Source organism: Sus scrofa, chromosome 15 (genome assembly GCF_000003025.6).
Source record: "Sus scrofa isolate TJ Tabasco breed Duroc chromosome 15, Sscrofa11.1, whole genome shotgun sequence".
Taxonomy (NCBI): domain Eukaryota; kingdom Metazoa; phylum Chordata; class Mammalia; order Artiodactyla; family Suidae; genus Sus; species Sus scrofa.
Genome location: NC_010457.5, coordinates 47,470,679 through 47,487,532, shown reverse-complemented (window position 1 = coordinate 47,487,532; position 16,854 = coordinate 47,470,679). Strand labels below are relative to the sequence as shown.

General features: G+C 36.4%; 1 protein-coding gene across 1 annotated transcript in view; it reads left to right on the top strand.

The window, feature by feature from the left end:
- Nucleotides 1-16,854, top strand: part of LOC100525542 (disintegrin and metalloproteinase domain-containing protein 32) — a 133,724-nt gene that overhangs the window by 34,276 nt on the left and 82,594 nt on the right. The gene's annotated exons all lie outside the window — the stretch shown is intronic.

Sequence of the window (16,854 nt, the reverse complement as noted above, 5' to 3'; positions counted from 1 at the left end):
CTCCAAATGTTAGTTTTCTAATGATTGACTATGTGTCTATAATTTTAATTTTATTCATATAAAATTTATTACCAATTATAGTCAGCATATGCCTTTTAAGAAATCTATATATACATTTTTTTTGAGTTGGCATGGTATTTATTTCCTTTTGCATGTGCAAGATTAATCTTTTCCCCAAATCTCTGCTGAAAACATACTGTTTTTCTTTTCATTTTTTTTTTTGCCAGCCTGATGGATATAAGTTGATGTTAATGTTTTTTTAATTTGCCTTTTCCAAAGGCTAGTAGATTTGAGTATCCTTCTGTGTTTGTGATCATTGATATCCATCCTTCTGAAATTGCTCTTTCATGTTATTTGACTACTTCTTTGTAATTTGTAAGGGCTTATTGAATATTTAGATATTAATCCTTTGTGTATATATATATCAAAAATACTTTTTCCATGTCTCTAACTTTTCTATAGATAAGAAACTTTTTTTTCCCTCCATTAAATCTTTTATATCTTATAGGGCCAGATTTGTTCATCTTTTTTTTTTCTTCTGGATTTCCTGTTTGATTAAGTTCTCTCCCAGACTTAAATTTTAGTCTGCAGATTTTTTTTAAAGAAAAGATATTATTACTTTTTGTAAATAAGTTTTTGCTACATCTTAGTCTAATTTTTATATAGCACAAAAAAGAAGTGAAATAGCCGGTTTCACCATGAATTTAACTACTACTTTTGGTGAACATTCATCAGATCCTACAAACAACCTCTTGAAATGTTTAGAAAGAGTAAAATAAATCTGTATATCAGTTTGTTATTTGTAGACTTTTTGATGATTGCCATTCTGACAGATGTGAAGTGATACCTCATTGTGGTTTTGATTTGCATTTCCTTGATAATTAATGATACTGAGCATCTTTTCACATGTCTCTTGGTTATCTTAATGTCTTCTTTCAAAAAATATCTTTTCAGGTCTTCTACCCATTTTTTAATCAAGTTATTTTTTTTTTTTAGTGTTGAGTTGTATGAGTTCTTTGTATGTTTTAGATTTACCCCTTACATATGTCATTTGCAAATAATCTTACATATTCAATAGGTTACTTTTTCATTTTTTGATGTTTTCCTACACTGTGCAAAGCATTTTAGTTTGTCATGATCCCAGTTGTTTATTTTTGCTTCTGTTTCCCTTGCCTGAGGAGACAGATATAAAAAAATATTAAGACTGCAATCAAAGCATACTTCCTATGTTTTCTTCTAGAAGTTTTAAGGTTTCAGATCTTACATTTAATCCATTTTGTGGGTTTTTTTTTGTCTTTTATCTTTTTTTGAATATGCTTTGAGAAAGTAGTCCAGTTTCAGTCTTTGCATGTAGCTGTCCAGTTGTCCCATTACCATGTATTGAAGAGGCTGTATTCTCCATTGTGTTCATGTCTCCTTTATTATAGATTATCAACCATATAAATTTGGGTTTCTTTCTTTTTAATGATTTTCATTTTTTCCATTATAGTTGGCATACAGTGTTCTGTCAGTTTCCTACTGTAGAGCAAAGTGACCCAGTAACACAAACACACACAGACGTATATATATATATACACACATTCTTTTTCTCACATTATCATGCTCCATCACAAGTGACTAGATATAGTTCCCAGTGCTATACATACAGCAGGATCTCATTGTTTATCCACTCCAAATGGAATAGTTTGCATCTATTAACCCCAGACTCCCAGTCCATTCCAGTCTCTCCCCCTCCCCCTTGGCAACTATAAGTCTGTTCTCCAAGTCTGTGAGTTTCTTTTCTGTGGAAAGTTTCATTTGTGCCATATATTAGTTCTCAGATATAAATGATATCATATGGTATTTGTCTTTCTGTTTCTGACTTACTTCACTTAGTAAGAGTCTGTAGCTCCACCCATGGTGCTGCACATGGCAGTATTTTCTTCTTTTTTGGCTGAGCAGTACTCCATTGTATATATATATATATCTTCTTAATGCATTCATCTGTTGATGGATGTTTAGGTTGTTTCCATGTCTTGGCTGTTGTGAATAGTGCTTCAATGAACATATGGGAGTATGTATCTTTTTCAAGGAAAATTTTGACTGGATATATGCCCAAGGGTGGGATTGCTAGGTCATATGGTAGTTATATATTTAGTTTTCTCAGGTATCCCCATACTGTTTTCCAGAGTGGGGATTCTAAATTTGGGTTTATTTCTATGTTCTCTATTCTGTTGCATATGTCTATGTCTCTATTTTTGTGCCATACTGTTTTAATTAATACAGCTTTATAGTATAATCTGAAGTCAGAGAGTGAGATGCCTCCAGCTTTGTTCTTTTTCTCAAGATTGCTTAGTCTGTTTGGGGTCTTTTGAGGAGCCATAAAAATTAATTATTCATTAAATTTAGACAAGCCACAGCCAAATGCTCACAGAAAATATTTTTAAATCACATGAATAACAGCCATGTACCTGAAGGAATGCTTAAAAAGTTAAAACAATAATAATAAAAAAAAATAATAAAAAGTGAACAAGGTATTCAAAGTCACTTCACCAAATAGTCATATAGATGGTAAATAAACACATGAAAAGATTCTCAACATTATTGTTCATTAGGGAAATCTAAATTAAAACCAAAATGAGAAACCATTGCGTACTTAAAAGAAAAACCTGACAGTGCCACCTGCTGGAGAGTATGCAGAACAACTGCATTACTGGTAGGAAAGTAAAATGGTACAGTTCCTTTGGAAATTAGTTTGGCTGTTTCTTAGAAACTTAAACAAACACTTACCTTATGACCTGGTAATTCCACTCTGAGATATTTACATGAGGAAAAAAAAAGTGTTTAAAGTAAACTGTAAGAGAATGTTTATAGTGACTTTATTAATAATTACACCAAATTGGAAAAACCCAGATGTCCATATTGGTAAATGGATAAACAGATTGTGATTTAGCTATAAAATGAGTCATTACTTAAAAATACAAAGAAATGAACTATTCATACTTGTAGCAAAAATTAAGAACCAATCTCAAATTTATTTTGTTGAGCGAAAGAATCAATCTTACACATACACACATACACCCCCCCCACACACACCCTCATAACACACATGCATGTGTAGCATACATGTATTTTGCTGGAAAAGCCAAAATACAGGAATAGAAAAAATATATCAGAGATTGCCAATGGCTTGGTGTAGGAGGAGAGGGGAAGGTGTATGGGAAAAATTTGGGCATTGATGGAACTGCTTCATATCTTAATTATTGTGTGGTTACATGAATGTATGCTTTATTCAAAATAATACTGTACATTAAAAAGAGTAGATTTTATTATATGTAAGTTATACATTAATTTTTTTGGCCACGCCCACAGCGTGTAGAAGTTCCCTGGCCAGAGATTGAACCTGTACCATGAAAGCCACTGGAGCTGCTGTAGTGACAACACTGGGTCCTTAACCCATGATGCCACAAGGGAACTCCACAGACATTAATTTTTTAAATGGAAAAATTATGAGTTCATATAGATATTTTTAATCGGTTTTAAATTATTTAATTATAATCAGCACAGTGATATTTTTATCTAGCTTCTTTAATTTCATAATTATATCTTTTCCTCTTAAAGGTTCTTCATATCATTCACAGTACTATATATTGCTTTATCCAACAGTTGTTTTTTGAGTATATCTTATTAAAAATGTACAAAAAACTTTGCTCCAAAGTCTCTTGAAATACTTTCTTTAGTACCAAATTTATATTAGATATTGATTTATTTAGATTTGTTCCCAAATTTAATTTTATGTTTTTGAATTGGTAACACAGTTACATTATTCAAAAGTCAAATCCATGTATAAAATTATACACAGAAAAGTCTTAAAAGTTTTTTTAACTTTTATAATTGTCTATATTACGTGTTTTTAAACACTTCTTTAAATGGATTACACAGTGACTATCTCATCCATCCTCTGAAATAACATTGTTTTCAATGCAGCAAGAGGTTAGCACTAATTACCACATTTAGAGAAAATTCCTATGTCCAGTCTGCCACCTACATCCTTTGTTTCCTGGTCCCAAGGAATCAATTCATTTTTATTAGTGGCTTGTGTATTTTCTTAGTGGTTTTTGTGCAAATATAAGCAAAAAAATATATTCCTATTGTGTCTCCTTTCTTAAGAGGATGCATGTTATATAACTCTTATCCTGTTCTCATTTTATTAGCTTATCTTAGAGTCTTCTTCACATAAGAACACATAGTTCTTTTTTTTTTTTTGGCATTCATACTTTATTTTTATTTTATTTTTTTTTTTGTCTTTTGTCTTGTTGTTGTTGTTGTTGTTGTTGCTGCTGTTGTTGCTATTTCTTGGGCCACTCCCGCAGCACATGGAGGTTCCCAGGCTAGGGGTTGATTCGGAGCTGTAGCCACCGGCCTACGCCAGAGCCACAGCAACGAGGGATCTGAGCCGCGTCTGCAACCTACACCACAGCTCACGGCAACGCCGGATCGTTAACCCACTGAGCAAGGGCAGGGACCGAACCCGCAACCTCATGGTTCCTAGTAGGATTCGTTAGCCACTGCGCCACGACGGGAACTCCATACTTTATTTTTTTATTTAAAATTTTTTTTTATTACTCAATGAACTTACTACATTTGTAGTTGTACAATGATCATCACAATCTAATTTTATAGGATTTCCATCCCACAACCCAAGCACATCCCCTAAACCCCCCAAACTGTCTCCTCTGGAGACCATAAGTTTTTCAAAGTCTGTGACTCAGCATCTGTTCTGCAAAGAAGTTCTGTCTGTCGTTTTATCAGATTCCACATGTCAGTGAAAGCATTTGATGTTGGTGTCTCATTGTATGGCTGACTTCACTTGCATGATAATTTCTAGGTCCATCCATGTTGCTAAAAATGCTGGTATTTTGTTCATTTTAATAGCTGAGTAATATTCCATTGTGTATATGTACCACATCTTCTTGATCCACTCCTCTGTTGATGGACATTTAGGTTGTTTCCATGTCTTGGCTATTGTAAATAGTGTTGCAATGAACATCAGAGTACATGTGTCTTTGCGAGTCGTGGTTTTCTCTGGGTAGATGCCCAGGAGTGGGATTGCTGGATCCAATGGGAGTTCTGTGTGTATTTTTCTGAGGCATCTCCATCCTGTTTTCCACAGTGGTTGCACCAATTTACAATCCCACCAAGAGTGTACTAGGGTTCCTTTTTCTCCACACCGTCTCCAGCACTTCTTGTTTGTAGACTTTTGGATGATGGCCATTCTGGCTGGTATAAGGTGGTACCTGATAGTGGTTTTGATTTGCATTTCTCTAATGATGAGTGATGTTGAACATCCTTTCATGTGTTTTTTGGCCATCTGTATGTCTTCTTTGGAGAACTGTCCGTTTAGATCTTCTGCCCATTTCTTGATGGGGTTGTTTGTTTGTTTTTTTTTTTGGTATGGAGCTGAAGAAGTTGTTTATAAATTTTGGAGATTAATCCCTTGTCAGCTGATTCACTTGTGAAGATTTTCTCCGGTTCTGTGGGTTGTCTTTTGGCTTTGTTTAGAGTTTCCTTTGCTGTGCAGAAACTTTGAAGTTTGATTAGGTCCCATTTGTTTATTTTTGTTTTTACTGTCATTCCTCTAAGAGGTAGATCTGAGAAGATGTTTCTGTCATTTATGTCAGAGAGTGTTTGGCCTATGTTTTCCTCTAAGAGTTTTATAGTGTCTGGTCTTATATCTAGGTCTTGAATCCATTTGGAGTTTCTTTTTGTGTATGGTGTTAGGGAGTGTTCTAATTTCATTCTTTTCCATGTGGCTGTCCAGTTTTCCCAGCACTACTTATTGAACAAGCTGTGCTTTCTCCATTGTGTATTCTTGCCTCCTTTGTCATAGATTAGTTGGCTGTAGGTGCGTGGGTTGAATTCTGGGCTTTCTATCCTGTTCCACTGATCTATATTTCTGTCTTTGTGCCAGTACCATGTGTTTTTGTTTGTTTGTTTGTTTGTTTTTGTCTTTTTGCTATTTCTTAGGCCGCTCCTGTGGCATATGGAGATTCCCAGGCTAGGGGTCTAATTGGAGCTGTAGCCACCGGCCTACACCAGAGCCACAGCAACACGGGATCCGAGCCGCGTCTGCAACCTACACCACAGCTCACAGCAACGCCAGATCGTTAACCCACTGAGCAAGGGCAGGGACTGAACCCACAACCTTATGGTTCCTAGTCGGATTCGTTAACCACTGCGCCACAACGGGAACTCCACCATGTGGTTTTGATGACTGTTCTGAAGTCAGGGAGCCTGATTCCTCCAGCTCCATTTTTCTTTTTCAGGATGTCTTTGGCTATTGTGGGTCTTTTGCGCTTCCAAACAAACTTTAAAACATTTTGTTCAAGTTCTGTGAAAAATGTCCTTGGTAATTTGATAGGGATTGCATTGAATTTGTATATTGCCTTAGGTAGTATAGTCATTTTGATAATATTGACTCTTCCAATCCACAAGTATGGTATGTCTTTCCATCTATTTGTGTCATCTTTGATTTCTTTCATCAGCATCTTATAGTTTTCAGAGTACAGGTCTTTCGTCTCTTTAGGTAGGTTTACACCTAGGTATTTTATTCTTTTGGATGCGATGGTAAACGGGATTGCTTCCCTAATTTCTCTTTCTGATCTTTCATTGTTAGTGTATAGAAATGCCATCGATTTCTGTGTCTTAATTTTGTATCCTGCAACTTTGCCAAATTCGTGGATGAGCTCTAACAGTTTTCTGGTAGAGTCTTTCCTAAAGACTTTAGGTATGTCATCTGCAAATAGGGATAGTTTTACTTCTTCCTTTCCAATCTGGATTCCTTTTATTTCTTTTACTTCTCTGATTGCTGTGGCTAGGACGTCCAAAACTATGTTGAAGAGTAGTGGCAAGAGTGGACATCCTTGTCTTGTTCCTGATATCAGCGGGAATACTTTCAGCTTTTCACCATTGAGAATGATGTTTGCTGTGGGTTTGTCATATATTGCCTTTATTATGTTGAGGTAGGTTCCTGCTATGCCCACTTTCTGAAGGAGTTCTTACTTATTTTTAACCACTATATAATTGGGCCAGAAAATCACTGCGTGTAGTTTATTTGACTAGTTCCCTAATAATTGGTACTTGGTTTGCTTCCAATCTTTTAATATTACGAAAAACTTTACAGTGGAAAAAAACCCTCATGTGTGTCACTTTATGTATGTGCATGTGTATCTGGAAGGCCGATTCCCAGAAGCGATATTTCTGGGTAGTATAAATGTAATTTTGATAGCTAACACCAGATTTTGGACTGATTTTAGTACTTTGCACACTCATCAATAATGTAAGAGAAGAGTCTGTTTTTCCACAGTCTTGCCAACAAAGTTCATGGTCAAAATTTTTTTTACCTGTAGTATGTGAGAAATGGTTTCTTGGTAAATGGTATCATAAATGGTATGGTTTTAATTTTCTTTTTTTCATAAAACCTATAGGCAGACAAATACAGACATAGATATAGATATAGATATAAAAAGATAAATTTATTTGCCTTTGCAGTGAGAAGTAATTTTCTTTCCCAATTGGTAGTTTGTCTTTTGATTTGGCTTCTTGTGTGTGTGTATTTTAAAACTGCCATACAAAATATTTTTATATTTAGAGAAGAATTATGTTTTTATTTGATGGTTTCTAGAGTTTGAATAATAATTAGAAAGACCTTCCCACTTTATGGTTATGAAGGAAGTTTTTTTTTTTACTTTTTTAAAAAAAATTTTTATTATGACTGATTTACAATGTTGTGTTAATTTTTGTTGTATAGCAAAGTGACCCAGCATACATACATACATATATTTTTTTTTTTTTTGCTATTTCTTGGGCCGCTCCCGCGGCATATGGAGGTTCCCAGGCTAGGGGCTGAATCGGAGCTGCAGCCACCAGCCTACACCAGAGCCACAGCAACGCTGGATCCGAGCCGCGTCTGCAACCTACACCACAGCTCACGGCAACGCCGGATCGTTAACCCACTGAGCAGGGGCAGGGACCGAACCCGCAACCTCATGGTTCCTAGTCGGATTCGTTAACCACTGCGCCACGATGGGAACTCCACATACATATATTCTTTTTTCTCATATTATATCCTCCATCATGTTCCATCACAAGTGATTAGATATATAGTTTCCTGAGCTATACAGCAGGATCTCATTACCCATCCACTCTAAATGCAAGAGTTTTCATCTATTAACCCCAGCTTCCTAGTTCATCCCACTCCCTCCCCATCTCCCTGGTAAACACAAGTCTGTCCTACATGTCCATGATCTTTTTTATTTTGTAGATACATCATTTGTGCCGTATTTTAGACTCTACATAATAAGCAATATCATATGGTGTCTGTCTTTTTCTTACTTCTCTCAGTATGATAGTCTCCAGTTATATTGCTGCAAATGACATTATTTTGTCTTTTTTTTGGCTGAGTAATATTCCCTTCTATATATGTGCCACACCTTCCTAATCCATTCATCCATTGATGAGCACTTAGGTTGTTTCCATGTCTTGGTTATTGTGAATAGTGCTGCAGTGAACATATGGGTACATGTATCTTTTTCAATGAAAGTTTTGTCTGGATATATGCCCAAGAGTGGGATTGCTGGGTCATATGGTAGTTCTATGTATAGTTTTCTGAGAAACCTCCATCCTGTTTTACATGGTAGTTGTACCATTTACATTCCCACCAACAGTGTAGAAGGGTTCCCTTTTCTCCACACCCTCTCCTGCATTTGTTATTTGTTGACTTTTTAGTGATGGCCACTCTAACTGGTGGGAGGTGGTATCTCATAGTAGTTTTGATTTGCATTTCTCTAGTAACTAGTGATGCTGAGCATTTTTTCATGTGCCTGCTGGCCATTTGTATGTATTCTTTGGTGAAATGTCTATTTAGGTCTTTTGCCCATTTTTCAATTGGGTTGTTTGTTTTATTGTTGTTGAGTTGTATGAGTTGTTTGTACATTTTGAAGATTAAACCTTCGTTGGTTGAGTCATTTGCAAAAGTTTTCTCCCATTCTGTGGGTTGTCTTTTTTGATTTTTTTTAATGCTTTTCTTTGCTCTGCAGAAGCTTTTGAGTTTAATTAGGTCCCATTGGTTTATTTGTGTCTTTATTGTCTTTATTATAGAAGGTGGGTCAAACAAGATGCAGCTGTGATTTATATCAAAGAGCATTCTGCCTGTGTTTTCCTTTAGGAGTTTATAGTGTCTGGTCTTACATTTAGGTCTTTAATCCATTTTGAGTTTATTTTATGTATGATGTTAGACAATGTTCTAATTTCATTCTCTTATATTCAGTTGTCCAGTTTTCCCAGCACCGTTTATTGAAAAGACTGTCTTTCCTCCATTGTATGTTCTTGCCTCCTTTGCCATAGATTAATTAACCATAGATGTTTGGATTTATTTCTGGGCTTTACATCCTGTTCCATTGATCTATATTTCTGTTTTTGTGCCAGTACCATACCATCTTGATGCCTGTAGCTTTATAGTAAAGTCTGAATTCAGGAAGCTTGGTTTCTCCAGGTCTGTTTTTTCTTTTCAATGTTGCTTTGGCTATTCAAGATCTTCTGTATTTCCATACAAATTTTAAAATATTTTTTCTAGTTCTGTAAAGAATGTCATTGGTAATTTGATAGGAATTGCACTGAATCTGTAGATTGGCTTAGGTAGTATTGTCTTTTTGACCATATTGATTCTTCCAATCCAAGAGTATGGTTATGTCTTTTCCATCTGTTTGTGTCTTCTTTGATTTCTTTCATCAGTGTTTTATAGTTTTCAGAGTACAGGTCTTTCGTCTCTTTAGGTAGGTTTATTCCCAGGTATTTTATTCTTTTTGATGCAGTGATAAATGGGATTGTTTCCCTAATTTCTCTTTCTGATCCTTAGTTGTTAGTATATAGAAATGCAGTTGATTTCTGTGTATTAATTTTGTACCTTGTGACTTTACTAAATTTTTTGATGACCTCTAATAGTTTTCTGGTAGTGTCTTTGGGATTTTTATGGTATAGAACATGACATGATTCTATACATAGAATAGTATATCACCTGCAAACAATGATAGTATAACATGATTCTATATGTATAATCATGTCACCTGCAAACAGTGATAGTTTTACTTCTACTTTTCCAGTTTGGATTCCTTTTATTTCCTTTTCTTCTCTGATTGTCATGGCTAGGACTTCTAAGACTATGTTGAATAACACTGGTAGAAGAGGACATCCTTGTCTTCTTCTTGATCTTAGTGGAAATGCTTTCAGTTTTTCACCATTGAGAACATGTTAGCTGTGGGTTTGTCATAAATGGCTTTTATTATGTTGAGGAAGTTCCTCTCTGAGTTTTTATCGGGAATGGGTGTTGAATTTTGTCAAAAACTTTTTGCATCTATTGAGATGATCATATGGTTTTTATTTTTCAGTTTGTTGATGTGGTATATCACATTGATAGATTTGTGGATATTGAAGAATCCTTGCATCCCTGGGATAAATCCTACTTGATCATGGCATATGATCTTTTTAATGTGTATTTATATGCAGTTTTTTAATATTTTGTTGAGGATTTTTGAATCTATGTTCATCAGTGATATTGGCCTGCAATTTTTTTGTGATATATTTGTCTGGTTTTGTTATTAGGGTAATGGTGGCTTCATAGAATGAGCTTAGGAGTGTTCTTTCCTCTGCAAGTTTCTGGAGAAGTTTCAGAAGAAGTGGTGTTAACTCTTCTCTGAATGTTTGATAGAACTCAGCTATGAAGCCATCAGGTCCTGGACTTTTGTTTTTTGGAAGTTTTTTAATCACAGTTTCAATTTCAGTACTTGTGATTGGTTTATTCATATTTTCTATTTCTTCCTGGTTCAGTCTTTGTAGGTTGTACCTTTGTAAGAGTTTGTTCATTTCTTCTAGTAGTCTCTCATGAGCCTTTGTATTTCTGCAGTGTCAGTTGTAACTTCTCCGTTTTCATTTCTAATTTTATTGATTTGAACCCTCTCCCTTTTTTTTCTTGATGAGTCTGGCTAACGGTTTATCAATTTTGTTGATCTTTTCAAAGAACCAACTTTTGGTTTCATTGATCTTCTCAATTGTTATCTTTATGTTATTAATTTATGCTCTAATCTTTATGATTTATTTCCTTCTACTAATTTTTGGCTTTGTCTGTTCTTCCTTCTGTAGATGTTTAAGGTATAAGATTAGGTTGTTTATTTGCATTTTTCTTATTTCCTGAGATAAGATTGTTATTGCTATAAACTTCCCTCTCAGAACTGCTTTTGCTGTGTCCCATAGGTTCGGATTGTTATATCTTCATTGTCATTTGTTTCTATGTATCTTTTAGTTTGCTCTTTGATTTCTTAAATGATCCATTGATTGTTTAGTAGCATATTGTTTTGCTTCCAAGAGTTTGTGTTTTTTGCTGTTTTTTTTTTCTTGCAGTTTATTTCTAGTCTCATAGCATTGGATAGGAGAAAATGCTTGAAATAATGTCAGTTATTAAAAATTTATCAAGGCTTGATCTGTGGCCCGAGATGTGGTCTATCCTGTAGAATGTTCTGTGTGCACTTGAAAGTATATTCTGCTGCTTTGGGGTGAAAAGTTCTTTAGATATCAGTTAAGGTTATTTGATCTAGTGTATCATTTAAGGCCTGTATTTCCTTGCTGATTTTCTGTCTGGATGATCTGTTCATTGCTCTAAGTGGGGTGTTAAAAGTCCCTCACTATTATTGTGTTACTGTCAATTTCCTCTTTTATTGCTATTAGTAGTTGTCTTATATATTGTGCTGCTCCTATGTTAGGTGCATATATATTTGTAATTGCTATTTATTCTTTTTGTATGGATCCTTTGATCATTATATAACATCCTTCTTTGTCTCTTGTGACTTTTTTAATTTTAAAATATATTTTGTCTGATATGAGTGTTGTTATTCCTGCTTTTCTACAGTTTCCATTTGCATGTAATATTTTATTCCATTCCTTCAGTTTAAGTCTGTATGTGTCGTTAGATCTGAAGTGGGTCTCCTGTAGACAGTATATATAGGGTCTTGCTTTTGAATCCATTCAGCTAGTTTTTTTCTTTTAGTTGGAGCATTTGATCTGTTTACATTCAATGTAATTGTGGGTGAGTATGTATTTATTGTCATTTACTGAAAATTTTTTTTTTGGATTGCTATTTTGGGTCTTTTTTCTTCCCTTCCTCTTTTTGTTGGCTTTTCTTGTGATTTGTTGACCATGTTTAGTGTTATGTTTGGCTTGGTCTTTCTTTTTTATGTGTCTGACTGTCATAGTTATTTGACTAGTGGTTCCTCTTTTATTTTAATATATCCATCTATATGTGTGCAGAATTGTTACGTTTTTGTTAATTTGCTTAATTTCGTCTCCTTAATTTCAAATGCATTTTCAGTGTTCTGCATTTGTCCTCTCATCTTCCCGTGCTTGCTAGTTTAGATATCATATTTGTCAATGGGTGATTTCCTACTTTTAAATTATCTTTGCCTTTACTGGTGAGCTTCTTCATTTTTAATATTCTTATTTCTAATTGTGGCTTTTCCTTTTCTGCTTAGAGAAGTTCCTTTAGTAGTTGATGTGGAACTGGTTTGGAGGTGTTGAATTATCTTAGCTTTTGCTTGTCCATGAAGCTTTTGATTTCTCTATCAAATCTGAATGAGAGCTTTGCTGGGTAGCGTATTCTTAGTTCTAGTTTCCTCCTCTTCATCACATCAAATATATTTTGCCACTCCCTTCTGGCTTGTAGAGTTTCTGCTGAGAGATAAGGTGTTATCCTTATGGGAATTCCCTTGTGTGATTTGCTGCTTCTCCCTTGTGGCTCTTAATATTTTTTCTTTGAACTTAGTTTTTGTCAGTTTGATTAGTATGCGTTTTGATGTATTTCTTCTAGGGTTTATTTTGTATGGAATTCTCTGTGCTTCTTCCACTTGAGTGAGTGTGTCTTGTCCCATATTTGGGAAATTTTCAGTTATAATCACTTCAAATATTTTCTCTGGCCCTTTTTCTCTCTCTTCCCCTCTGGAACCCCTATGATGTGAATGTTGGTTGGTATTTTTAAAGTTGTCCCAAATGTCTCTTAGAGTCTCCTCTCTTTTTTTCATCCTTTTTTCTTTATTCTTTTCTGCAGTGGTGATTTCCACCACTCTGTCTTCCACCTCACTTATTCATTCTTCTGCCTCTGATAACATGCTGTTGGTTCCTTCTAGATTATTTTTCATTTCAGCTACTATTCACTTTGCTCTTCAGATCCTCTAGCTCTTTGTTAAACATTTCTTTTAAGTTCTCGGTCTGTGTCTCTATTCTTTTTCCAGGATTTTGGATCATCTTTACTATCATTGCTCTGAATTCTTTTTCAGGTAAATTGCCTACATCCTCATCATTTAGTGTTTTTTTTCTTGTGTTTTTGTCTAGTTCACTTGTCTGAAAACTGCTTCTTTGTCATCTCATAGTGTCTACCTTTCTGTGTTTTTGTCCCCTTGAGAATCTGTATGTAGATGTTGAAGCAAATGCCCAGTCCTGGAGTTCTCAGGAGTGGTAGTGGTTTACATGTAGCTCTTTGCTGGGTAGGCTCTAGGGACTGTTTTCTATAGATGTAGGAGCAGGTTCCACTATTCTGCCAGCACTCTCCTTGCTTGGCCACTCTAGGGATTTCTCTCTAAAGCCTCAGGGACTGGGGGCTTCTACCTATTTCTTGCTCACTGACTCTCTTTGTAGCTACAGGATGTGTATTTCTGGCGGTCCCTCCCCCTGCCTTGCTGCTGGTAGGAGTGCTCTCTGTAGCTTGGAATGTGGGTTAATGGGCCTCCCCTCACTCCCTTGATGTGGAAAGAGTGCCACTGATGTGAGCTTCACAGGGGCATTGTCAAGGGTCCTGTATCTTGTGCTTTTCGCCAGTTGGGCAGCCCACAGCTCCTTCCGAGAGCTGGCACCAACAGCCCTCTTATGAAAATGGGCGCTACCACCAGCAGCTTTTCTGGTGCTGCCGTGCTGGTCAGAGCCTCTGCAGATTCTCTGGGTAGAGCCAAAGCACCTGTTTTCCCTGCTCTCTCAGGGATGAGTGTAGCCACTGCTGGCAGCCTTTTTGGCACAGGTTGGGCTCCACAAAGATGGGGCCCCTGCATCCTGGCAGGAACCAGGAACTTGTGTTATTCCCCCAGGCAGTTATTCCACCTGCTCCAAGAAGTCTGTTGCCCTAAGGGGGTAGCTGCTACAGCCAAGTGGTTCCCGAGCTGAGGCAGGCAGTGTCCTGCAGCTTGAGAAAGCAGGTGTAGGGAACAAAGCTATAGTGATGGATCCCTCCCTTTCCTTCCAGCACCCTCAAAGGGCATCTCGTCTCTAAGCCCAACTGGGTTGCCTCTGCTTAGATGCTCTCCACTGTGGTCACCCTATACTCTAGTCCTTCTAGTCTGGTTCCACATGGCCAACCCTCTTTTTCTTCCCCAGGTAGCTGGCCCCAGTTCCCTCTTTGAATCTGATCTCTAAGGCCAAAATTTTAGTTCCCAGCACCTGCTGGAACCCACCTACGGTTGCCCATTGCTTGTAGCACTGACCGTTTGTGGAGGTCTCCTTCTTAACTGCTTCAGACCATTTATCTAGAGTTCCTCTTCCATTTTTGGCTGGTCTCATTGCTGGTGTGGGAACTTCCCAGAGTGCAGGAACTATTCTTTCCAGTTCCCTCCTGGGAGTGCAGATTCCATCTCATTTCCTTTTGCTTCTTTTTCTCTTGTTGTTCTTCTTTCTTCTTTCTTCTTTCTTATGTCCTATCTGGTTTTGTAATTTTTTTTGTTGCATCATAATCTTGAGGTCTTTTGTCAGTTTTTCACAAATTTTCTTTGCAAATAGTTCCACATATAGTTGTACTTTCAGTATATTTGTGGGAGTAGATGAGCCTTACCTTCTGTTACTTCACCAACTTAGACCTCCTTCATGATGAAGGAAGTTTTGAATTTATTTTCCATGGAGATGTTAGAATCAACCTACCTAGCTCCTAAAATATGTTGGTATTTTTTATTAGGACCACATTAAATTGATAAATTTAGTTATAGAGAACTGTTAAGTCTTCAGATCTCACATGTTGTCTTTCCATTTTGGGGTCCTTCAGAAGTTAGTTTTTCTTATAGGTTTTATACACTTATTGATAACTTTTCCTAGGCATCTTGTCTTTCTTGTCATTTTTATAAATGGGTCTTCTTCTATCTACTAAATGAACATTGTTTTTATGTATAAATTTACTTTAGTTTCATATATTTTATATCCTACTGTCTTATTAGATTTCTTTATTGTTTTTAATAGTTATTAAGTCCATTACTTTGGTTTTTTTCCATGCATACAGTTATACCATTTTCAGATACAAGTAGTTTTATCTCTCTTTCTTAATTTTATATTTGCCTTTTCATGTCTGGCTTACTTTACTTAGCTTGGTGTCCTCCGGGTTTATCCATGCTGCAAATGTTAGGATTTCCTTCCTTCTTTAGGCTGAATTATATTCCATCATATATGTACATTACATTTTCTTTATCCATTCTTCTGTCAGTGGACATTTAAAAAGTGGGCCTCTTGGATGCTCTATGCTCTCACCTTCTTTTCTGGGAAAAAATCATGGACGAAGGCATCTCTCTAGGTTCTGAGTTGTGCTGCCTTGGGGGAGCAGTGACGTGGGCAAAGGGAAACTGTTCTTTCCTTCTTCAATGTGTCTGTTCTTGGACTTTTTACTCCATTGTGGTGTGGGGTCTGTCCTTGAACTCTTGGGCCATAAAGATACTCTCACCCTGGGGTGTCAAAATTGTTGTTTCTGTGGGGAGATAAGGGTAAAACTCTCATATTCTGTCATTTTGCTGATGACACTCCACAAGATTAATATTAGTACATTATCTCTACTTGTTTATAGTTTACAGGAGCAAAAACTATAGGAGTGAGAGATTCAAAGAAATGTATTAAAAAAAGGCCAAAATCAGTTAAGTGCTAGCTAAATTAGAAGTGGGAAGGCAGATGTAGGCATGTTTAAATTCAGTGAAAGGAAGTGGAAAGCATTCTCCAGGTTATGGAAACAATGTGCTTAGAGGTATAAGATTAAATAATAGTTCTTTTTGGAGTTCCTGTCATGCCTCAGCAGTTAGCAAACCCGACTAGCATCCATGAGGATGTGAGTTCGATCCCTGGTTTCTCTCAGCCGGTTAAGGATGCAGCATTGCCATGAGCTCTGGTGTAGGTTGCAGACATGATTTGTTGCTGTGGCTGTGGTGTAGGCCAGTGGCTACAGCACTGATTGGACCCTCTAACCTGGGAATGTCCATATGCCGTGGGTATGGCCCTACAAAGACAAAAAAAAAAAAAATAGTTCTTTGCAAAGAGTATGGAACCCATGGTTATAATAACTGGAGCTGAACCTATGAAGGAGGGAAGGGATACAAGAAACGCTGAAGAAGTAAAACAGTAAATCTTAACAACTGATTTGATGTGGAGCCTGGGTAGGCAGTATTAAGTAAAAAACAGCTATTATTGAGTCCAGCTTATTGGGAGTATGCATAGAGTTTTTGGGAAATTTTTCTCTTCAGAGAACTATCTTGGATGAAGAAGAAGTGTAAACAATACTTAGATATTGGAATGAAAGCCAAAGTTGGATGTTAAAAGGCTATTACTTGGAAACAAGTGCTGGAGGGGTTAGGGATAAACAGTATCAGAGAGACAACATAAAGGAGCAGTGGAGAGACAGTGTGATTGTGAAGTGCAGTTGAGATTGAGGGGAGCATTTCAAATTGAGAATTGATACAAAGCCTTTTTAAAATACTTGGAATGTTTGTTTTGGCTGGGACTCTAAAGATGGCAGAATACCTTAGCGATTGAGGATATGGC